This window comes from Schistocerca serialis, chromosome 3 (assembly GCF_023864345.2).
Source record: "Schistocerca serialis cubense isolate TAMUIC-IGC-003099 chromosome 3, iqSchSeri2.2, whole genome shotgun sequence".
NCBI classification, from domain to species: domain Eukaryota; kingdom Metazoa; phylum Arthropoda; class Insecta; order Orthoptera; family Acrididae; genus Schistocerca; species Schistocerca serialis.
The window spans coordinates 286,001,938-286,028,148 of record NC_064640.1 but is presented as its reverse complement, the minus strand read 5'-3'; the positions used below and the strand labels follow the sequence as shown (position 1 = coordinate 286,028,148).

The window sequence follows — 26,211 nt, the reverse complement described above, 5'->3', positions numbered from 1 at the left end:
AAAGACTGCCAACATTTCATTGTTTATTTATGTACACTAGAATAATCATGTAATTTTCTTCGTACCCATGTATGTAAAAATATATACAGACAATTGAATAGGTTTAAGATTTTCACCTAATTAAGTGAAACTGGAGCCAGACATTTTCATAATTTTACATGTTTATGTGTTTATGTATTTGAGGCAATATGTATGCCAAATTGTTTTATTGCTTTTCAAAACTACTTAAAATTTTGAGTGAATTTCTAGGCAGTATCATGCCGTCCGTTTAATACATGTTCCATGAATAATTAATATGCAAGGCATTAGTGCCATGAATTTTGAAGACTTGCAATTTATGTATTTTATAAATGTTCTTATCAGTTTTAAAATTTTGCTTAACCCTTTGTTTCCTGACATAAGAAAAAATTTACTTTTTAACATTTTCTTTGCAGAATTTATGCTATTGTGGCCTCAAATGACGGTAGGATTTTTTGTAAAATTTTATCTTATTGTTCACAACTTTTTTCTCTCCTGGAACTCAGAAGTACCGTCAGACTCTGTGGACAGAATCACAATATGTGCAGAAAAATGATCCAATTTTTATAACTAGTACTTTATTCCACATAAACATTAAATATTTTTACATTAGAAAATTAATTAACAGAAATATGATATGATATTTCTGAATTTTTTTTTAAAATTTCGCATAAATTTATTCTAGAGCAACTTCACAATACATAGTAACTTAGCTATACATATCACATATTTCGTGTTAGTGATACCTCATGAAATTGTAGGAAACAGTCCTTTTTCTCATTGGAGCACAAATACACTTTACATGTACTACATTGTGAATGAGGTCTCGACTGAATTTTATTTTTCGCACACATTTCGCATCGTCCTCTTTTACAACTGAACACTGCAAAATGGTTTTCTCGGTTGCCAAGATGTACATTCTTCGGAACAGAAAAGTTATCCTTCCTTCTCTTTGGGGGAGTTATTTCATCTTTACCAGAGTTTCTCTTTTTGAGATTTGGCACTTGCTGTTCATTCATTAGCCCTAGTACCACAGCACTCCTGAATTCCAGCAGTGGCAGTGCCCCATGTAGATCACTGAAAATGACGTAAGCATTGACAAAAGCAATTTCTATTGCTCCCCAGAAGAGACGGTGCCACCATTTCTTTGATCGCCTGTGAAGACCATAAGTTGAACGTAATCTGTCTGCATGATCCACACCACCCATGTGTTTACTGTAATCACATTCAATAACTGGTCGTGGTATAGTCATACTAGGTCCATCTTTCTGTTTTCTTGTCACTACGCTCTGTTCAGTGCCATGGAAGTTTGACGCAAAATACACTACTTTATTTTCCCTCCATTGAAATACTGTTAGGTCTAAAGATGACACTCTGTGATTTGATTCCCCACGGTTTAGACATTTTTCTTTAGGTAAATTCCCTGGAAAACCCTTCCTGTTTGTTCTAATTGTTTCTGTGTGAGAAAAAGTGAACAGAACAACTAGTGAGAGGTAACGCATTGTTGCTACAATAAAGTGTTCGCACAACCTGACGGTACTAATAAGTCCGCCTTGTATTTTCCACTTTATCTCATTCACTTGTAACGTAATGCTTCAAACTATTATAAAAAAACAAAGAAGGTAAGAACGTACAATGGAAAACTCAACGGAAGTTTCAATAAATTGCACACAAACTCAGGTAACACCATTGAAACAAGCACATACAATCTTCTGTTTTCACAGCAGCGCGCAAAAAACAATTTCAAGCTTTGACCGCCAGAGAGGTCTATGTATTGCACAATAACATCTATGAAACAGTAAAGCAGAGTTACTCTTACATACCGACGGGCTCTCAGATCACGAAACTGCACCACGAGAAAATAATGAGAGTCAAAACTTACTGGTACTTTTAAGTACCATCAGGCAACAAAGGGTTAAGAGGCAGTGAACATGCCAGCAATCCAGATATTTGAAGAACATAATAAGTTTTCTTTTAATATTTCCAAATGTTTAAATTTCAATTTTTCCATTTTCATAGGGAGTTAAGCTGTACTCTTGCTTCCCTTTTTTGTAATTAATTTTCTTCATTTACATTAAAAAAAATTAAGTAGAGGGTGATGTAGGGAAGCAGCCTACTCACACTTTATAAAATTCATATGCTTTCCACTGTGTGCCAGCCCAGTCCACTGTAACTAGCTATGACGTCATGAATGTTGTGCAATACCTTAAAAATAAAGTAAATAATCTGAAAAGTTAATAGCATGTTAGGAGTGATGTTAAAATGATAATGTGTTAAGTTTTAGTTTAGTATCTTTAACAGTTTTCGAAATTTGGACGTTTTACATAAAAATCATCGGCGCAACAGGAAGGAGCTAGAAACTTCAAAATTTATATTCAGATTCCTTTTTTATTGTAATTTAATGGAAATAGCATGCTGGATCTCACAAAGTAATATTTTGGTTGAAATTCATGATTTTCTTTTTTGTGTCCTAAAAGTTCGGAAGCAAGATAGGTTAAGTAAGTGATTAGATAAAGCTAGGATGTTTAGATTTCGGTAGAATGGAGATACGCTATAATAAGAAAGATGTGAGAAGTTTCAAAAAGGTAGCTATAAAACTATAGCTGTAGCATCTCTCCAAAGGGCAAGTTCAGAGCTCATCTATTGCTTGCAGTGCAATTAAAGTAATTCTCTCACCAAACGTATTTAACCTAGCCACATTAGAATTTTATTATAGATACTTACCTGTGTGCTGAGTGCACAATTAAATCGAGTGCTTCATTGGCCTTCAGCGAATGTTGTTGGCTGCTCCTTCGGCTGTCCGCACCACGGCTATAAAAATAAGAGCATGCGAGCTAGAGTAAAGCCCCATTTCCCTCCTAAATCCTACTGCTGCCAGCACTGTCTTCTGTACAACGACCACCTCATCCAAAACTGAAAGAACCCACCCACCTGCCCCCATTTTAAAGCCTCCCACTTCCTTAAACAGTGTCCCAACCTCGCCTCCCCCCTGTCCTGCAACACCTGCAATGAACCTCACCCCACCTATTCCTCCAAATGAAAAGCCAAGCCCCCTCCCACCAACCGAGAACTCACTGTCCCCGTTCGCCCCATCGACCCACCCATCCACCCTAACAATTCCCTCCGCCCTCCCCCTACAGCAGAAGACATCATCCGGTTCCTCACCATCGTCCTGCAGAACATCCACCCCTTCCAGCGCCCCCACTCACTCCAGCAGATTTCCCCTGCTGCCCGCTCTGTTTTCCACTTAAACACCTACGCCACCTACTCCCACAACCAGGCTCACTTTACCTTCACCCAACTCGACACCCTCGTTTAACCCTGCGGCAGGCGTGCTTAAGATTGTTGCGTCAGCGGGCGCATGCGGCACTCAGTGCCGCCTACATTTAAATACATAAGAAAGCAGTTTTTTTAATTTTTTGGAGGAATTAATTATTTAGTGTATATAACATCATTCTTAACAGCAACTTTTAATATGATCCAAGGTGCATGGGAAAATTTAAATTGTTACAGAATATCTGACATATTTCTAGAATGAAATTTTCACTCTACAGCAGAGTGTGTGCTGATATGAAACTTCCTGGCAGATTAAAACTGTGTGCCGGACTGAGTCTCGAACTCAGGACCTTTGCCTTTCGCGGGCAAGTGCTCTACCAACTGAGCTATCCAAGCATGACTCACGCCCCGTCCTCACAGCTTTACTTCTGCCATTACCTCGTCTCCTACCTTCCAAACTTTACAGATGCTCTCCTGCGAACCTTGCAGAACTACCACTCCTGAAAGAAAGGATATTGCAGAGACATGGCTTAGCCACAGCCTGTGGGATGTTTCTAGAATGAAATTTTCACTCTACAGTGGAGTGTGCGCTGATATGAAACTTCCTGGCAGATTAAAACTGTGTGCCGGACCGAGACTTGAACTCGGGACCTTTGCCTTTCGTGGGCAAGTGCTCTACCAACTGAGCTATCCAAGCACAACTCATGCCCCGTCCTCACAGCTTTACTTCTGCCAGTACCTTATCTCCTACCTTCCAAACTTTACAGAAGCTCTCCTGTGAACCTTGCAGAACTAGCACTCCTGAAAGAAAGGATATTGCGGAGACATGGCTTAGCCACAGCCTGGGGGATGTTTCTAGAATGAAATTTTCACTCTACAGCGGAGTGTGCGCTGATATGAAACTTCCTGGCAGATTAAAACTGTGTGCCAGACCGAGACTCGAACTTGGGACCTTTGCCTTTCGCGGGCAAGTGCTCTACCAACTGAGCTATCCAAGCACGACTCACACCCTGTCCTCACAGCATATCACAGCATATCAGCACGCACTCCGCTGTAGAGTGAAAATTTCATTCTAGAAACATCCCCCAGGCTGTTGCTAAGCCATGTCTCCGCATTATCCTTTCTTTCAGGAGTGCTAGTTCTGCAAGGTTCGCAGGAGAGCTTCTGTCAAGTTGGGAAGGTAGGAGATGAGGTACTGGCAGAAGTAAAGCTGTGAGGACGGGGCATGAGTCGTGCTTGGATAGCTCAGCTGGTAGAGCACTTGCCCGCGAAAGGCAAAGGTCCCGAGTTTGAGTCTTGGTCTGGCACACAGTTTTAATCTGCCAGGAAGTTTCATATCTGACATATGTTTCCAGGATATTTCCTAAGTGCTACTTTAATAACAAATTCTAAATATATTATAGCCACAGATATGATTCGATTGTTTACTATTGTTAAAGCAAGTTTTACCGAAACGTGTAATATGTACAAAAACTTTGCAGTAATAATAAATAATAAGGCAGTCAGTAAATACATATCAAGAATGACACACTTTCTTCCTCCGGAGAAGCTCTGCAATCATTACATGTAACAACATTGTGGCAATGTTGCTTGCAAATGAATCTTTTGCAGCTATTACAAGTGACAGTAGTTTTATTATTTTTTTTACCACTACAAAGATGGCACCTCCCACACCTTCTCACAGTCTCATCGTGATTTGCGGGAATTGGTTGATGAGGTGACAGATATCCTTGAATATCTCGTGGTAGAGTAGAGAGCTGAGCCCTTTCTTTCAAATGGCAGTCCATCAGAGCCAAGGCCAGGTTTGTTAAGTAGGTTCTTTTCTCTGGATTGCTTGCAAAAAACAAGACCTGGGAATTTATCCCAGCAATATCCAGATAACGAAAAAACAATGCTAAGGACCATCTTCTTGTGGTCCTTTGTGTAGAGTAGGATGTACACATATAATCCACAGTATCGACTCCACCTTTTGTTGTGTTGTAGTCCAAATTTACAACAGACTTGCCTGTAGCGGTGTTGATTTCAGCAGTTCCATGCATTGATGATGGGAAAAGCACAGCCTTGTTCCTTTTTGTTTGGCACGAAACAAGACAGTTCTCATCTTGAAATCCGAAAAGACAATTTCCAATTTCTCGCGATCTGTTGGGCAAACATTCCAGAGTAATTTCCTTCTTGTTCTTTTTCAATGTTCCAATAAATGTTAGCCCATTTTCTAAGAGATGCAAGGCTACAGGGTAACTACTGTAGTAGTTGTCCGTAGTTACATTCCTGTGAGTTCCCTTGATTGGCTCAACCAATCTCTTCACAATATCCATTGGCTGGTTAGGTGCAAAATGGTCCAGGATTCTGTCTGCTGCAGTATACTTCAAAATTAAAAGTATAAAATGTCTTGCTATCGCACAATGCATACTACTTCAATCCACACATAGCGGGCTTATTGGGCATGTACTGAACAAAACCACAACGTCCATGAAATGGGTCAAGCATTTCGTCTGTGGTTGTGAACTCCCCGGGACTATAGTTATTTATGCAGTTGATCAGAAATGTTGAGTGGAGATTGCCAATGGCAGTTACTAGTTGTTCTTTTCTTGTAGAAGTATCATCAAACTTGAGTGACCGGAGCAAGAACAGAAAGTGCTTGTAGCTAAATGCTGCCCTTAGAATAATCAATCCTGTTCCACTTGATGCCCACAGTTCTAACATATTTGTGCGTCCCCCTTTTTGTACAGCAATGAGAAACAGTGCTCCTAAAAGAGCCGTTATTTCAGGAGCAGAAGTAGTTTCGCAAACTCTAGCCCTTGAGTAATTCACAGATGATTTCTTGTTATTTATGTACTTGTTTGTGTTTGCAACAACATAATCAATTATCTCAGAATCAAACAATTTGAGAAAACTTTCAGTTTCAGTTTTAGCTTCTCTACCATTGCATTTTGGGCCAGGTTGATTATATTCTCATTTTGGTTTCCCTGTTAGTGCTAACGCATTATTTATCCACAAAGTTTCTTGGTCTTTACCAACATAAAAATGGCAGCCATCATGTGGCATTCCTTTCACTTCATCCCAGTCAACACATGACTGCTCAGATTCGCTGGAATGATCTGCAGTTTCAATTATTTCTGCTTCCTCATCGCTGTCAGAGAAATCTGCATAATTTTCTTCATCAGATGATTGCAGAAGAAGACGCTCAATGTCTTCTGGTGTTAGTCCTTTCCTTTGTATGGATCTGGGAGACAATACAATAATTCTAATACAAAAGCAATGTTAATAACTAAATCATCATTCACCCACAGAGTTGTAAAACATTGCTTCTAATCATCAAAACATTCGACAATGGTATGGCTACATGTACTTACATTACCGGGCGCATGCGGTATGCAGTGCCATCTCGGCGCAGTCGTCCACTTCACAGGTGAGTCGCAGCTGTTATGGAGGGTATAATGACGGTGCAGTAATGCAGTTTGGTGCGTGACTAAACAATCGAAGCATATCTAGCACCACTGTTGTGTGCTCGGCGTGATGACATAATTATTGAATGAAAACAAAATTGGCAGCACTGTACGCCACCATGCGCCCACTTCAGGGTTAAGCCCCTCTCTCCCCTTCCTGCATCCTTCCCACCTCCAACCTCCTGATGTGTCAACAGTATTGTCTCCTCTACCTCAAAATTCGCTCCCTCCCTGCAAACAAATACTTCTTCATGCATACCCTCTCCCAGCACCAGGTTGACTCCTTCATCCTTAATGAAACCTTCCTCCAACCCCACCATCTCCTTCACTGCACTGACAATCCCCTTCCCCTAGCTCGAGGCCACCTCAGGCATCTCCCTGTCCAGCCACAACCCCTCCTCAATGACCCGACCGAACACCTTCTCCTCAGCCTATTTTTTCCCTCCCTCACCATCACCTGTGCCACTATCTATATCCACCCCGCAGCTCCTCTCCCCTTTGACTTCATTTCCCATGTACCTTCTCCACCTATGTGATCGCCGCTCACCTCAACATCCACAGCCATGACCCTGCCACCCTTCGGCAGTGGCATCAGTTCCTTGCCACCCTCCATGGTGACTTTGTTCCTCTCCCACAGCACACCCGTCCTGCAGGTAACTCCACCCCCGATGTTATCCTTCCCCCAACCTCCTTGGTCGCATTGCCATTGATGTCCTCGATCCTGTTGGTAGTGACCATCTCCCTGTCCTTCTCACCATCTCCTCTACCTGTCCCGCCCCTGCAGCCACCCGCCCAGCTGCCCCTCCCAAGTCTGTCCATGACTACCACCATGCCAATTGGGATGCCTACCGGGAATCCATTGCCTTACAGGTCGAAAGCCACCCCCTCAAATTTCACCACCCTGATGACATCACCCATGCCTCTTCCTTCCTTCAGAAGACCATAACTGATGCTAGGGAGGCTCATGTCCCTACCTAACTCATCCACCCTCACCACCCTACACTTTCTCCACAGGCCGTCCTTCTTCTGCGTGAATCCCGCAGGCTCTACCGCTCCTTCCTCTGCACCCGTGACTGGGATACTCTCACCGGCCATCGGTAATTACAGCAACACATCCGGAACCTCCTTACAGCAAAGAAACACCGGGACTGGCACCAGACATGTATACGCCTCAACTCCACCCTCCCTGTCAACTCCTCCAAGTACTGGTCAGCCTTCCACCGCCTTACTGGCAGCCATCCCACCCCGCATTACCCCATGCTCCATGATGATCGACCCTTTCCTGACAGTCTCAGTAAGGCTAACCATTTTGCTTCCCACCTATCCAAGGTCTTCTCCATTCCTGACAATCCCCATTTTGATTACTCCCTCTTCCCCACTGTACTTGACCACACTGACACCTCTGTCCCCCCGCCGCTTGGATCAGTTACCCCCCCCCAGACATCAACACTCCCATCACTGCACAAGACATCACACTCGTCCTCTGCTCCAAATGCAACAACACCCCTGGTCATGATGGCGTCACCTACCGCCACCTCAAGGAATCCCCCCCATCCTTCCTGTCTGTCCTTGCTACCCTGTACAATGTCCTCCTCTCCACTGGATTTTACCTCAACCTGTGGAAGACTTCCCATGTCCTGCTGTTACCTAAACCTAACAAACCCCCCTCTGATACGTCTTCCTATGGTCCCATCTGCCTCACCTCCGTGTTCAGTAAGGTCTTCGAGGCCATCCTCTCTCACCTTATTCACCGCCACCTTAACCAGCACCACCTCCTTCCCCTTACCCAATGTGGCTTCTGGCCTTCCTTCTCCACCGACGACCAGCTCCTTAACCTTACCAATCTTCTTTGCGCCCAACTTAACTCCCGTCTCTCTGCTATCTTTGTTTCCCTTGATCTCCAGAACGCCTATGAACGTGTCTAGCATCCTGGGCTCCTCTTCAAACTCCAGACCTACACTCTCCCCATCAACTTCGCCCGTCTCGTTGCTTCCTTCCTCTCCCATTGTCCCTCCTATGTGACTATCCACAATTCCAACTCCCGTACCTTCTATCCCTCTGTCGGCGTGCCCCAAGGTTCTGTCCTTTCCCTTCTCCTCTATCTCCTGTACACTGCTGATATGCCCAAACCTCCCCCACCTGTTCATCTTCTCCAGTTTGCTGATGACACCGCCTTCCTAGCCCTTTATCCTACCCTTCAACGGTCCCAACGTACGCTCCAAACCCACCTTGACCAATTCACCATTTAGTGCAACCAGTGGTTCCTCCGTATCAATCCCTCCAAGACCCAGGCGATCATCATAGGCCACACCACCTGCTCCTTCTGCCTCCATGATTTCTACCTCACCATTTATGGCCGTCCTATCCACCTCACTCCTACCCTCAAATACCTTGGCCTCACACTTGACCGCCACCTCACCTGGACTCCCCATCTCCTTACCATCCAAAACAAAACTCACAACCCCCTCCGCCTTCTGAAACTCCTGTCCGGCCAGACGTGGGGTCTGCATCCTTCCACCATCCTTCACACCTACAAATCCTTGATCCGCCGTATCCTCTGTTATGCCAGCGTAGCTTGGATTTCTGTCCTCCCCTGGTTCTATAAAGCCCTCCAAATCCTCGAACGCCATGCGCTCCACCTCGCCTTCTGCATCCGCCTTCCGTCCCCCACGCGCATCCTCTACGACCTCATCCCCTTCCCCCAACTTCTCCTTTTCCTTGAACACATCCGCACACTATATATTGTCCGCCGCCTTGATCCCCCTCAACCCCTGGTGTCTCCCTTCCTCTCCACCCCCAACCAGTTGCCGCGCCTTTACTGTTGTGTCCCACCCTCTCTCCATCTCCACACCCTCCATCTCCTTTCCCAATGCAACTTCCACCGTGTACCCCTCCCAGATGATGAGCTTTGCCCTGACATCTACCCTTCCTACCAACTCTAACCCCATCTTCCTGCCTCCTCCTCAGGGCTCCCTCTCCTCCCCTCTCTCCCATCCTGAGCGGCTTCCCCCTCCTACTCCCCCTCCCTCTCTTGTGCCCCCTTTCAGTGTCCCTGCACTCCCTCCTGCCCTGTCTTGCCTCTTCATCTCCCACCCACCCCATGTGTCTCCTACCTCTTTGTGTACCCGTTGACGCCCCTACTCTCTTCATCCCACCGCTTCCCCTGCTGCCCCTTGTTCTCCCCTTCTTTCCCATCCTCTCAGACCTTTCCCTTGGCAGGTCCCACCTGGCAGTTTTATTCTTCACTGTGTGTGCTACAAGTTGGTTTTAAGTATGTTGTTCTGGAGTGTTTTTACTACTGTGGCCGACTTTTAACCTGTGCATGTCCATTCAGTGTCTTCTCTGTGTTTTAAGAATCGCCAACTGTTTTTTTTAACTTTCTGGTGACTTTTTTAACTGTCCCCCATGATTGTCTCCATGTCAGTCTATTTTTACCTCCATTTTCTCCCTTTACTCTGTTTTATGTTCCCCCTTTTTTTTCATCTTATGCATGTAACATTTTATTCTTATTTTAGTTGTCATGTCACTCGGCTGAAGAGTGGCGGATTGTGCTGCTGACAGCCCTCCCCTGCCTATATGGGGCAGGGGGGGGGGGGAATTTGCGTGCACTCCATGTCAGAAGCCACGTCGCGTTTGTGCAGTTGCCAGGAACAGCCTTGGATACCGTATTACGTAACTCGATATGCACTTAACAATGAGTTTGCATTGGGGTAAAGTGTTAATTATGGAATAACTCCAGTGATTTAGTCTCAGTTTGCGTATGTCGTATTTTCACGTGTTGCCGCAGGACAGACTTTCTACGATTACTAGCGTGGCATTTGATGAGTATTAACATCAAATTTTGGTGAGAATTCACTTTGAACATTAAATCGATTTCAATTATTGAACAGTTTCATTATCTAGGAATAATAGGATCCACACAATAGACTCTGAACAACTCTGATAGTACAATAGCTGATATGGGTAACCATTGAGAGCCTGTGTTGAGAACAGCAAACAAATAATACATATAATACAATATTTTCCACCCGCCACCCCACACTCTGAACAGTTTGAGGTAGGGAACCTGGGGCCAGAGAAGCCAACTTAAGGAGATAATAGGAATAAAATCAGGAGATAAGAGGAATAAAATCACTTTATTGTGTTCTTTTTTATTTACATTTGTTCACAGCAAATACCATCATTGATATAATGAACATAGCATTTGTACTGTATTGTACAATATGTTCTGAAACTGATACCATCAGCCTCCATGCAAGCATGACATCGGTGAACAAGATTATGATGCACGCTGCAAATATCCCTGGCATGTTTCAAATCACATTACAGGCAGCTACAATTCTGGCAACTAACTCCATATCTGTATCCATTGGGGTCTCATACACAAGTGACTTTGGATAGCCCCATAGGAAATAATCAAAGGGATTCAGGTCAGTTGATCTCGTAGATTGTGGAATAGGACCTCCCTTTCCAATCCAGCGACCAGGAAATACTATATCGGTACTACTCCATCACATTGTACTGTACATCTCTGAATAGCACTGAGTAATGAATGGTTCTGTCGTTAACTCATAGCACATTCTGTCGTGGAACAAGAAATATGATACAACAGAATTATCACATAGACAAGTAAAGTAAACAAAACCTGCATCGTGACTTCCCAGTAATCAGGCTTGTCCTCTATGTTTCCCTGCGGGAAATGAAGAATGTACATGTAAATAAACAGCACAGTGTGTACGCATGTTAGTTGTAAATCAGCTGGAAAACAGTAATGCTAGACAAAGCAATAGACAAGTTTACTTCCATATCTCCTTAAGCTGGCTTCTCCAACCCCAGATTCCATATCTCAAATTGTTCAAGAGCATTCTCTATGCCCTGTTACATTTTTATACTTTGTCACAGAAATACCCTGTATGACAATATACACTCCTGGAAATTGAAATAAGAACACCGTGAATTCATTGTCCCAGGAAGGGGAAACTTTATTGACACATTCCTGGGGTCAGATACATCACATGATCACACTGACAGAACCACAGGCACATAGACACAGGCAACAGAGCATGCACAATGTCGGCACTAATACAGCGTATATCCACCTTTCGCAGCAATGCAGGCTGCTATTCTCCCATGGAGACGATCGTAGAGATGCTGGATGTAGTCCTGTGGAACGGCTTGCCATGCCATTTCCACCTGGCGCCTCAGTTCGACCAGCGTTCGTGCTGGACGTGCAGACCGCGTGAGACGACGCTTCATCCAGTCCCAAACATGCTCAATGGGGGACAGATCCGGGGATCTTGCTGGCCAGGGTAGTTGACTTACACCTTCTAGAGCACGTTGGGTGGCACGGGATACATGCGACGTGCATTGTCCTGTTGGAACAGCAAGTTCCCTTGCCGGTCTAGGAATGGTAGAACGATGGGTCCGATGACGGTTTGGATGTACCGTGCACTATTCAGTGTCCCCTCGACGATCACCAGTGGTGTACGGCCAGTGTAGGAGATCGCTCCCCACACCATGATGCCGGGTTTTGGCCCTGTGTGCCTCGGTCGTATGCAGTCCTGATTGTGGCGCTCACCTGCACGGCCCCAAACACGCATACGACCATCATTGGCACCAAGGCAGAAGCGACTCTCATCGCTGAAGACGACACGTCTCCATTCGTCCCTCCATTCACGCCTGTCGCGACACCACTGGAGGCGGGCTGCACGATGTTGGGGCGTGAGCGGAACACGGCCTAACGGTGTGCGGGACCGTAGCCCAGCTTCATGGAGACGGTTGCGAATGGTCCTCGCCGATACCCCAGGAGCAACAGTGTCCCTAATTTGCTGGGAAGTGGCGGTGCGGTCCCCTACGGCACTGCGTAGGATCCTACGGTCTTGGCGTGCATCCGTGCGTCGCTGCGGTCCGGTCCCAGGGCGACGGGCACGTGCACCTTCCGCCGACCACTGGCGACAACATCGATGTACTGTGGAGACCTCACGCCCCACGTGTTGAGCAATTCGGCGGTACGTCCACCCGGCCTCCCGCATGCCCACTATACGCCCTCGCTCAAAGTCCGTCAACTGCACATCCGGTTCACGTCCACGCTGTCGCGGCATGCTACCAGTGTTAAAGACTGCGATGGAGCTCCGTATGCCACGGCAAACTGGCTGACACTGACGGCGGCGGTGCACAAATGCTGCGCAGCTAGCGCCATTCGACGGCCAACACCGCGGTTCCTGGTGTGTCCGCTGTGCCGTGCGTGTGATCATTGCTTGTACAGCCCTCTCGCAGTGTCCGGAGCAAGTATGGTGGGTCTGACACACCGGTGTCAATGTGTTCTTTTTTCCATTTCCAGGAGTGTAGATTAATAGACAGTGATTAAATGAATGTTGAATGCAGTTGCGTATCACCATGATTTAACTTAGTAACAGGTTACTGTAGATAACACAAAACTGGGTGGGATGGGTGATCAATATATGTTAGTAGTGGCATACACTTGCATTGCAGTGCCTATATTGTGAATGATTACTGTATAGAAAATTTACTGGAAACAGAGACATTATTACTGCCCATGTTAAAACTCATAATTGTGTCTGTGTACTGCACAACAGGTGATGATATATGACTCAAGTGAAATGAAGTACAGTAGGCTTCTGAATGTGCATGTAGTGTTGCTAACCTATTAAACAAGTACTTTGTTTATGTTACTGACAGCTTAGGGTTATCAGGTTCAGTAAACAGTGAAATGGAATATCTGAGGCCAATCTTTGCAAATAACTTCACTAAAGTGGAAATGGCACTCGCTTCTCTCAAGGAAATAGCAGCTATCATAAAATCCATAAAAGCAAAGTATTCTAGTCATTATGATAACATATCAACAAAGTTTATCAAAGAATGTTCATCTGAGTTGAGTTGTGTCTTAAGTTATTTGTGTAATCAATCTCTTATCAGCTGAACATTTCCAGACTGGCTAAAATATGCTGAAGTTAAGCTTCTGTATAAGATGGGGGATAAAGAGATACCAGCAAATTATCAACTGCTTTCACTTTTGCTGGCTTTTTCAAAAATATTTGAAAAGGATGTGTCCAAGCATCTTCTTAAGATACTGGCAGTAAATAATATATTGTCCCAGTCACAGCATGGATTCTGTAAGGGTTCCAATACAGAGAAAGCTATTTCCACATACAGAGAGAATGTCCTTAATTCATTAGATAACAAATCAGTCAGCTGGCATTTTCTGTAACCTGTCAAAAGCCTTGGACTGCATGAATCACAGCAGTCCCTTAAGTAAATTAGAATATTATGGTGTCACTGGCAGTGCTGCAAAATGATTTGAGTCTTACTTAACTAATGGGAAACAAAGGGTATCATTGCAAAATGTGGAGTAGGCACTCAGTCTTCATATGATAGAGAATTAATTACATGTGGTGTTCCCCAGGGTATGTCCATCGTTCCCATTTCTGCTACAGATCCAGAGTCAGATCCAGATCCAAAACTACAACTAGGAAACTGTTCTACACACATTTGTGATGAATACTGGTGCTAGTGATGTAACAGATTGTTAATATTCCTGAGAGATTTAAATCTTCCATCTGCTTCTCTTGTACTGTAACACAACACACAATGACAAAGAACTATGTACCTCACACATTGCTACTGCTACCCACCAATGGAGAGGAAATCAGTAGCATTGTACATAAATTCAGGAGTAAATCATCCATAGGTTTAGATGAAGTTCCAATGTGTATACTAAAAGACCGCATCAGCAGCATAAAAGAACCCTTAGCAGACGTTATAAATGAGTTGTTCTTATCAGGTTGCTTCCCTAATTATCTAAAGCTTGCAAAAATTCTTCCCATACACAAAAAATGTGATACAGAAAATATAAGAGAATTACAGACCAGTTTTATTGCTGTCTTCTTTTTCAAAAATAATGGAAACTGTTATGAAAAACAGACTTATGGACTACTTAAATAAATACCAACTCTTATGCAAAGAACAGTTTGGTTTCAGGACTGGAAAGGGAACAGAAGTAGCTATAGAAAAATTTACAAGAGTAGTTGTAGAAGCCCTAGATAAAGGAGAACAAGTGACAGGCATTTTCCTAGATCTCAGTTAAGCATTTGATACAGTTGACCATGAAATACTACTAGATAAACTTGAAGCACTAGGAATCAGGGGGGTTGTAAATAAATGGTTTAGATCTTACCTTGTGGACAGAGTGCAGAAGGTGGAGGTATCTCAAATTTCAAGTAGCTCAAATTATTTAGTGAAACATCTTTCAGATGAAGAATATTTGAATATTGGAGTACCTCAAGGGAGTGTGTTAGCCCAGTACTGTTTCTTATTTATATTAATGACTTCCCACAGTGGGTAATGCAAGGTGAAACAGTGTTATTTGCTGATGACAGCAATATAATAATTACAGACAGGACACCAGAAACGTTTAATGTAAAAGCTGAAAAGGCACTTATGGCAGTTCACAACTGGTGAAATAACAACAAAGTGAAAAGACTAATAACATAAACTTCTATATAAAGAAAAAACCAAATATGACAAAACTTAAAGTTCAAAACGAAACCATAGAGTGTGTAGCCAGCACAAAATTTTTGGGTATGTATGTTGATCAACAATTAAAATGGGATGAACATATTAGGATGCTTGGGAAAAAAATTAGCACAGCATGCTATGCCTTCCGAATAATAGTCACTGTGTGTAATAGTTCATGCCAGAGAATGACATACTTTGCACACATACATTCTATAATAAGTTAAGGCATAACATTCTGGTTGCAAATGCCCAAAATGTGAAATATGTGTTCAGATTGCAAAAACGAGCTATCAGAATAATGATCGAGAGTCACAAAAGAGCACACTACAGTGAGCTATTTAAAAAAAATGGGGTATTCTGACAATCCCAAGTGAATATATCTTGCAAACTACAGTTTTTATTCACAAAAATATTGAGAAATATTTAGCAAACAGCTGCACACATGATCACCAAACCAGAAACAGTAATTGCTTGTATCTAGACAGAATGAATAAAACTAAAACCCAAACCACTATGTTTTACCAAGGTGTCAAGATATACAATAAATTGCCAAAAGAAATGAAAAACATAAAGGAACTCTGTAAATTTAAAGCATTCCTTAAAGAATATTTATTAAAAAATAGTTTTTACTCGATTAGAGAATTCATGTAGCATAAAATTGGCATAAGTAAATAATCAGGTTAATCTATTATAAAGTGGACATTCTAGTTTGTAATTTACCCATACAAGTATTAAAGGAGTCTTGTGATCTATTTCTTTTGATTGAAGCAGGTTCTTCTGCATTATGTAATTCAGTGATAAATTGTGTGTGTAATATACATATATATATTATGAATTTATTATATATAGCTTGTATTTCATTATCTTATGTGACAAAATAATGTACATATGTATGTATAATGATGACATCCATACAAAGAAATTTGTTTACGGATGAATAAATAAATAAACCTTAGGAAGCCAAGGAATGCCTCAACTCTAACTGTGATGATCATAATTGTAACAGTTTGATATCGCTCACACAATTTCACGTGTTTAGTGATACTAGGTATGTGCTGTTTATGTACTTAGTTGTTGATACACCTTTCAGTTCTCTGGAAGTCTCAGTGTTTTACATCAACATGTAAGCAGCATGCTGCACTAACTTCATGAACACACAGAAAAAGATAGCTGTCAAGCAAATGGTTAGAGATACATATGCATAGAGCTGATGGAACCTCACCAAAACCATAAATGTTTCATGTTGGACATAGGACATCCTACAAATGCAACAGATTTCTTATTGTGCGGTTTTCTAGTCATGAACATCCTGATGATGATTTAACATCATCCAACAGTCCTTTGGTTCATATGTTGAAGTAAAATAAATAGAGCAGAACTGCATCGGTGTATCCACTGCCTACTGCATCTCATGAACAAACAGAATGAGCCAAGTTCCACATAATCACTGTTTATGAAATACACATTGTTATTCAGTCTCAAGAAAGAGCATAAGACATTTGCCAAAACTCATCATCTGATTATCACCAGTGATTTCAACTGTTGGTTGTGTGCGTCAATTCAGTGGTACTTCACACTGTACATTTTATATTCCTCCTATAACTTGGAACTCACAGAACAGGTGTAGTTCTGATGTGTGATAGTACTATCCATTGAATTATCATTTTAAGGTGTCCCCACTTCTACCACAGTCTCTAACCCACTACATCTTGGAATCTGAACATTCCATACAAATATATTGTGAGCAGTATAATTTTTGAACTGGCAGACAATTTTTTCCTCTTTCTGGAGTGAAATATATTCAGATGTAAAACCTTCCTACTGAATCAGATGTATGCATGCAAGGTGAGAGTGGAGGACATACCCAGTGTGAATGTGCTGATGATGTTTTAATGCCACCCAAAACTCCTTAAACATACATTCAGCCAGAATGTTCCACACACTACGGTTACAGACTTTTTAAAGGATGAAATTACTGTTGTACACCAAATACAACAGCAATTCTGTCTGACACACAAGCTATTTATAGCTTTCTGGAGGTGTGTAAAGTGAACTGTTTGTGAAATTCACGTCCAGTTGTGGTTTGGAAATCATGGTGTTCATATCATTCCTATAAAATGATAATCAGCAATTGTAAATGTTTGTGATGACACAGCGACATCATACATGAGTAATACATTGCAACACAACATTTCAACATAAAAACAGCCACCAGTGTGAGACGCCAGATCACAGCACACTCTGTATTTAAAAAAAACACTGATCAGAAGTCATGGACACTAATCTTATGTTCCAACACATACTTGACAATATAATTGCAAAGCAGTTTAAGAAACGTCCCCCTTACATTGAGTATCTCCATAGGGATCCATATCTCAGAGTCCAAGTCACACAGGTTCACCACACTTGAATGCTGAAAGTTATTTGAAAGTGGTCCATATTTGTTCTACCATTGTATTGTATTGTATTATATATTTATTGGTCCTGTGAATAATACACTGTACAGGGGTACATAATGATACAGGACAAGTCAAATAATTTGCAATAAAGTTTAACAGAAAAAAGCTGTTGTATGGTTTTCAGTATATAGCAATATAACTCTAACATATGGGAATAACATTTCACAAATAAATTTTACATGCACACATTTCATACTTTTGGCCTAGATTATACACACACACATATATGTAATAGACCACATATAATACACAGATAAATCTAATGTACACATTTCTTATTTTGGCCTTAATTGTATAAACTATTTAAATTTTTCACATATTTACATTGTAGATAAAAATTCATCAACACTATAGTAACAATCCTGTAGCAAGTAGTCACTCACTGCAGTTTTGAATTTATGCATGCCAGTTATTGCCTTAATTTCTTTAGGTAATTTGTTATACAGTTTTTTTCCTGCTTGCAAGGGTCCTTTTTGTTTTAGTGTTGTATGTGAAAACTGCATATGCAAATCTTGATTATTTCTTGTGTTGTATGAATGGATATTTTGGTTTTTTTGGAGCAATCTTGTTATTTTCTTCTACAATTTTCCTTATAAACATTATGGTTTCTAGGATATATAGGCATGGTAATGGAAGAATATGAAGCTTTTTAAATGAGGGTTTGCATGAAGATTGAGGTGCTAAGCCTTCCATGGCTCTTATAATTCTTTTTTGTGCAATAAAACAGCTTTTGCTGGGTGGTGAATTTCCCCAGCAAATTAAACCATATCTTAGTAATGATTCTGCTTGGGCATAGTACACATTTTTTATGGCTTGCATAGATGTGCATCCAGCAAGAATTTTTATACTATAACAAATGGTATTTAATTTACTACATAGGTGTTGTGTGTGTTTCTGCCATCTTAGGTCATCTTGGATCTCAACTCCCAAAAATTTGGTGCTATTTACAATTTCAAGTCTTTTGCCTAACAGTTCTATGGTTGCTGTTAAAGCCTGTTTATTCTGCACTGTGTGTAGATGCATAGTGTTTGTTTTATGTGTGTTTATTATCAAGTTTTTCATTGCGAAGCATTTTGATACATGTGTAGTGCTCTTTTTTTATTTCATTTTGGAGCTCTTCTTGGGTCTTTCCTTTGATAAGTAAATTTGTATCATCGGCATATTTAATGTACTTATAGTTAGGGCTGGATGATTCCAGGTCATTTAAAAAAAGCAAGAAACGGATTGGTCCCAGTATGGAACCCTGCGGCACACTGTATTTAACACACTGTTTTTCTGATTGATAGGAAGTTAAGTTTTTTCCTTCTTTGTACAAGACTTCAACTATTTGGTGTCTGTTTTGTAGATTTGACTTTACCCATTCATAGGCTGGGCCTCTGACACCAACATTTTCTAGCTTTCTAAGCAAAAGACCATGGTTAATGATGTCAAATGCTTTTGAAAGATCTAGGAATATTGCTGCTATGTGTTCTTTTTTATTTAATGCATTTAAAACTTCATTTAAGAAATCGATAATAGCTGTCTCAGTGGATTTACATTTTCGGAAACCATGCTGTGTAGCTGAGAAAAGTTTATTTTTTTCAATGAAATCTACGAGTCTTTTATAAAATATTTTTTCAATTATTTTAGAAAAAACAGATTGTAGAGGGACTGGCCTATAATTTGTTATATCTGTTTTTTTACCCGTTTTGAACAATGGCTTCGCTTTAGCTATTTTTAGATTCCCTGAGAAAGTGAACTATTGCATATGTCTACCATGGGCTTAACTACTAAGGGTGCACATTTTTTAATGATATGGTCTAGTATGTTGTCAGTACCAGAGGAAAATTTTGATTTTAGCTCCCCTATTGTTTTTAGGATTTCCTGTTCATCTGTTGGTTGTAGGACAAGAGACTTGTTACTAGGGATAGTTTTAATCTGATTTGCAGTGACAGCATTTTGAAAGTTTCGCTTCACCAGAATCTCAGCTGCCTCAGAGAAATATGAGTTAAAATTATTTGCTATCTGCTGGGGATCAGATATTACAGAAGTGTTTTCATTCAGTTTGATATTATGGTATTCTCTCCATTTTACTCCTGTTTCATGGCTTACAATCTCCCATATGGCTTTCATTTTATTTTGTGCATTTGCTACAAAGGAACTATTTGCCATTTTTCTTGCTTCTTTTATGACTTTAGTTAAAATCTTTTTGTAATTCTTAAAATAGGAATCAAACTCTGGGGATGTGGTGTGCTGTCTAGATATTTCATGAAGTAGTCTCTTTTTCTTCACAGATATTTGTATCCCTGTTGTGACCCATTTTATTTTCAGATCCTTTTTTGTGACTGTCTTTTTATGGGGTGGAAAGCAAAGTTCAAAATAATAGGTAAAACTATTTAGGAATTTATTGAACTTATAATTTGTACTTTCACATTCATAGATGTCTTCCCAAGTTTCTTTATGCAGATAGTTAAGGAAATGTTGTATATTCTGGCCATTATACTTCCTAGATGTAGTAGTTAGACGTTCAGTTGAACTAAGCGGTTTTCCTAATCTTATACTAATTTCTTGGACTGTGTGGTCCCCAAAGCCTGTATTGTGTGTATGTTTCAAGGGCACATTTGTAAATATTTGATCAAGGATTGTGGCTGAGGTTTTTGTGATGTGTGTTGGCGTTTCTATAGTAGCCTTTAAATTGAAAGTTGCTAAGAGGTTCAGTAAAGCAGTTTTTTTATTAGACTCACTTGCAAAGTCAATGTTGAAATCCCCACATATAATTAGTTTTCTATTTTTTTGTGTAGTCTTGTGTAAGATATTTTCATGGTTATTTAACATAATGTTAATATTGCAGTTGGCGCCCTGTATAGACAAATTATAGCAATTTTTTCGTCTGTGATTTCAATTCCATTTACCACAATATCTTTCTCTATGGATAATTTTTCTACATATGGCATACATTTAAAATTTATGCTATTTTTAACATAAATGCAACTACCACCATGTTTATACAATTTACGACAAAAATAACTACCCAATACAAAATTTGGAATGCATAGCATATGAAGTTTCTCTCTGTCAAGCCAATGTTCAGTAAAACATAATACAGAGGTGTTTTTCATGTCACTTTCCAACTGCTCCATATGCAAGTGGAATTACAAAAGGACCAACTTAGCAGTGATATAAGATGTTCTCCACAATGTGTTGTATGCATGCATGCAGAGTATTCATTGTAGATACTTTAAGATTTAGGGCTTAGCAGAAACAACTTCAAATTGTTTAACACCACACACCAGAAACTGCACATCACACCTCTCCTTTGTGATGAATTGTAATGGTACTTGAAGAGGAAAATGTGCTACAATAGTTCATATCAACATATGTGTCACTTTGGCTCAGTTGGTATAGTACTATACTAGTCGTTGTAGCTGATTCAACAGATTTGAGCAGTAGCCCCCATGGCAAATTCAGTATGGTAGATTCATACTATGCATTGCAACAGGTTCACAACTAACTGTAGTAGTAAACTCATAATCAAGGATTCTCAGACAGCTGCACTCACACAGTCTTGATCGGTGACGATATTATTTTTAACTAACACTGATTTTCGCCTTAGGATGATGATGTAAATTTGATATTGGTGGAAATGAAATGTTAAACTCGAATCATCATTTTTTAAGTGGTTCCTCACATGAATCATTAGTGTTTTACAATGTAAATAGTAAATTTAACATTTCTGGCAGATTTCTATCCATTACTCAACCAGAGTGTCCAGGCTTACTAGCTGTCAAATATATATTGGCCAACTTGAGCACCTTGATATAAAACTCCACTGCACTTGTGGAACTCACAGACTGCTAACTAGCACTGTACACTATGGAATGCTCGTGTGGTGCTGAGAGTGCTGACGATAATGCAAGCTGTAGTTTGGGAAGCAGTTTTCTATAATTGGTGTGTATTTTTTGGACATTTTGACATCCTGTATTTTGCTGTAACATGTATGAGGTAAGTGTTACGCAGTCTCCCCAGATCAGTTTCCTGCTTCAAATAAATTTTGAATTTCTAGCATGTTATTCACATGCGATAAAGTTTTTAGATTTATGGTTTCAAAATAACTTCCAATGGCACACACATACAAACAAAATTAATGGAACACTAAATAAAATATATTACAGTGTGCATTTACACTCTGTCAAAGTAAAGTTATAGCACTGTCCGAACTGCCTACTTTGCTCAATTCCACAGCATCCTACTGTATAGAATTATATTCTGGGGCAATACACCACCTAGTTCAGTCATCTTCTTAACTCATAAAAGAACTGTAAGTGCAATGCAACATGCTCGAAAAACAGATTCTTGCGAATCCCTCTTTCAAAAGTCATCAATTCTCCCTCTTCCCTGTATGTATGCACTAGAAATCTGTGAATATATTAGAAAGAATTTTAAAAGATGTAAATGAAAATTTTAATATCCATGAACATGATACAAGACAAAATGAAAAGTTTCATGTCCAGTCAATAAGGACATCAGCCTATAAAACCTCCACAGTAAATGACAATATACAAATTTAAAATAGTCTTCCGTATAAAGTAAAAGACATATCATCATTCTTACTCTTTTGTAAAACCCTAAGGGCATTCTTATTAGTTCATTGCTTCTATTGAGTAGCAGAATTTCTAGATCATTTTAGATACAAAAGACTTGAAACAAGACAGTGCAGCTACTGCAAGAAACTTTGTGGTTAAAGCTAAAATTCATGTATCTGCTGAAATAATTTTACATATTATTGAAAAAGGTTCTTGCAGTAGCTGCACTGTCTTGTTTCAAGTCTTTTGTATCTTAAATGATCTAGAAATTCTGCTACTGAATAGAAGCAATGATCCAATAAGAATGCCCTTAGGATTTTACAAAAGAGCAACAATGATGATATGTCTTTTTCTTTATATGGAAGACTATTCTAAATGTGAGGAAACGCTGATCAGCAAATTGTAAGTAATTACATTTTTACAAAAAATTGTGAAATGAACTGTTTGATAATCTATAACTAACAAAACTGTATCATTATAGATCCCACTGATGATGCCTTAGAAAAGGAGAAGGCGAAACGTGTATGGGATTAATAACACAGCAGGACAACTCAGTTTGATTTGCAAAACAAGTATTGTAAATTTGTATTTACTGTGTTTACTGTGGAGGTTTTATAGGCTGATGTCCTTATTGACTGGACATGAAAATTTTCCTTTTGTCTTGTATCATGTTCATGGATATATCTTTTCTTCCTCACCACCATAGTTTCTTCTCTAAAACTGGTCACAGATGTTAAATATTTTCATGTTGCAATACATTGCAGAAGCAGGATATTTATTATCTTACAGTGTTTTCCAAACAATTACCTAACTTGAAGTATTCTGTTGTGAAAAGTTTTGTAATTGAATCATATACATCCATGTACACAGAAAGTAAAATGCATAAATAACTATTGGTGAGAGATTATACTGATAGCATAAAATATTATTAACTAATTAATTTCCAAGAATTCTTCAAATGAGTAGAATTTACTGCATTTTGGGCAAGATTCTAATGCTAACTTGCATTTATTTAATTGTGGTGACTGAGCTGATGATTGAAATCAATGTCAGAACTTGCAAAATTTTGTATTTGTAGGTATTATGAATGAGGAGAAACCTTGAAGAAGGTAAATTCAGCAAGTGACTCTTTCTTGTGTTATGTATGTGCAAAGCCCAAATCATGTTAAATTCCTGGTGTTTAGTACTATAGAGAGAAGCCTATTGAACAGGAAACCTGCTAAATGGTGCACATCTTTCTGTCCATTGCTTGAGGAAGTGTTACCCAAGTGCATATCATTTTTCTGTCTAGCATTCACTGAATGAATGTTGCAATGTTTTCTGACTGAGTCACTATTAGCAACAGCAAATCCTATGATGGGATATATGTACATGGATGCCGGAGTTAGAGTTCTGAGACACCAGAACAATAGCCTTATACATTCACATAGTTATACCCTTTTTCATTACACCCAGTTTACAAATTGACACCTCAGATAAGACAGTCTTTTTCTGAGCTAGGAATATTCTTGGTGAGGGCACAGAATCTCCTCAAAATATAACACTGCGCAAGATAATAGAATGAAAGTAGGCAAAGAATTCAAGAATATCTTGAAGAAGTGTGTTCTGGGGTTTGTAAATATTGGAAGTGTGTATATATGGAGAGCATGTGAACTTGAGCCAGTCAGAGTTTCAGTTTCTTTCCTCTTTTCTTTTATTTCAAAAACCTTTTAATTATTTCACCGTTTTCCCCTCCTTTTCTCTGTCCCTTCTTTTCTTATTGTTTATCTCCATGATTTTTGTTCAATTTCCGAGTTTCTGATTTTATTTCTGAATTGTTTTCTGTCCTTAATTTCTTCTTCTGAGAGCTTCAATAACTCCAGGTCATCTTGTGTTTCTTTCATTTAACTACTCTTTGATTTATTTCTTTTAATGATGTTAAATTTTTCCTAGTAAGTCTTTTTTTTAATCCATCATACATAGGTGCATGTGCAGCTGTGGGCATCTTTTCCTTAACTTATATCTGATGTCTTATTTTTGGTGTTCATTTGCAGGTTAACTTACTCAAATTCTGTCTCTGAGAACAGTGCCATGGACTTTTCTAAGAGTTCTTGTGTCTCAATGTCATGAATTTATATCATCCCTCAAATTACTGTGATTTCAGCCACATACAAGAGTTCTGGTGAAACAATCACGTTGCAGTGTCATGGTTTTACATTTATGAAATACAGGTCATTTGTTGCAGAGATGCCACATCAGTTCATGTATCTTTTGTAGTTTGAATACCCTTTCTGTGTTGGAAATCGTATTCAGTTCTGTGGTTTGGACTGTTTCTCCTTAGCACTTGCAGTAAGTGATCTTTGGGATTTCCCATCTGTGTTTTCAGTTACTCATACTAGTATAAGGCACTTATCCATAAATAGTACACAACTGGCCATTAAAATTTCTACACCAAGAAGAAATGCAGATGATAAACAGGTATTCATTGGACAAATGTATTACACTAGAACTGACATGTGATTACATTTTCACGCAATTTGGGTGCATAGATCCTGAGAAATCAGTACCCAGAACAACCACCTCTGTCCGTAATAACGGCCTTGATACGCTTGGGCATTGAGTCAAACAGAGCTTCGATGGCCTGTACATGTACAGCTGCCCATGCAGCTTCAACACGATACTACAGTTCATCAAGAGTACTGACTGGCGTATTGTGACGAGCCAGTTGCTCGGCCACCATTGACCAGACGTTTTCTATTGGTGAGAGATCTGGAGAATGTGTTGGCCAGCGCAGCAGTCGAACATTTTGTGTATCCAGAAAGGCCCGTACAGGACCTGCAACATGCAGTCGTGCATTATACTGCTGAAATGTAGGGTTTCGCAGGGATCGAATGAAGGGTAGAGCCACGGGTCGTAACACATCTGAAATGTAATGTCCACTGTTCAAAGTGCCGTCAATGCGAACAAGAGGTGACCGAGACGTGTAACCAATGGCCCCGCATACCATCACGCCAGGTGATACGCCAGTATGGCGATGACGAATACACGCTTCCAATGTGGGTTCTCCGCGATGTCACCAAACCCGGATGCAACCATCATGATGCTGTAAACAGAACCTGGATTCATCTGAAAAAATGAAGTTTTGCCATTCATGCTCCCAGGTTCGTCATTGAGTACACCATCGCAGGCGTTCCTGTCTGTGATGCAGCGTCAAGGGTAACCGCAGCCATGGTCTATGAGCTGATAGTCAATGCTGCTGCAAATGTCATCGAACTGTTTGTGCAGGTGGTTGTCGACTTGCAAACGTCCCCATCTGTTGACTCAGGGATCGAGACATGGCTGCATGATCTGTTACAGTCATGCGGATAAGATGCCTGTCATCTCGACTGCTAGTGATACCAGACCATTGGGATCCAGCATGGCAATCTGTATTACCCTCCTGGACCCACTGATTCCATATTCTGCTGACAGTCATTGGATCTCGACCAATGCGAGCAGCAATGTCACAATACGATAAACCGCAATCATGATAGGCTACAATCCGACCTCTATCAAAGTCGGAAACGTGATGATACGCATTTCTCCACCTTACACGAGGCATCACAACGATGTTTCACCAGGCAACGCCGGTCAACTGCTGTTTGTGTATGAGAAATCGGTTGGAAACTTTCCTCATGTCAGCACGTTGTAGGTGTTGCCACCAGCGCCAAACTTGCGTGAATGCTCTGAAAAGCTAATCATTTGCATATCACAGCATCTTCTTCCTGTCAGTTAAATTTCGCATCTGTAGCACATCATCTTCGTGGTGCAGCAATTTTAATGGCCAGTAGTGTGGTATCTGCATTACAGAAAACAAAATGTCTTTCAAAATACGTTTTAGTACCTATAGCATACCGTATTTTGTATTACTTACTATTTCTACTACTGAAATACATA

The 26,211-nt window shown here is 40.4% G+C and overlaps 1 non-coding gene across 1 annotated transcript; it reads right to left on the bottom strand.

Moving 5' to 3' along the window:
• Positions 1–3,917: 3,917 nt before the first annotated feature.
• Trnas-cga (transfer RNA serine (anticodon CGA)) lies at positions 3,918–3,992 on the bottom strand. Its single transcript has one exon. It is a non-coding gene; the product is annotated as a tRNA-Ser (tRNA).
• Positions 3,993–26,211: the final 22,219 nt, after the last annotated feature.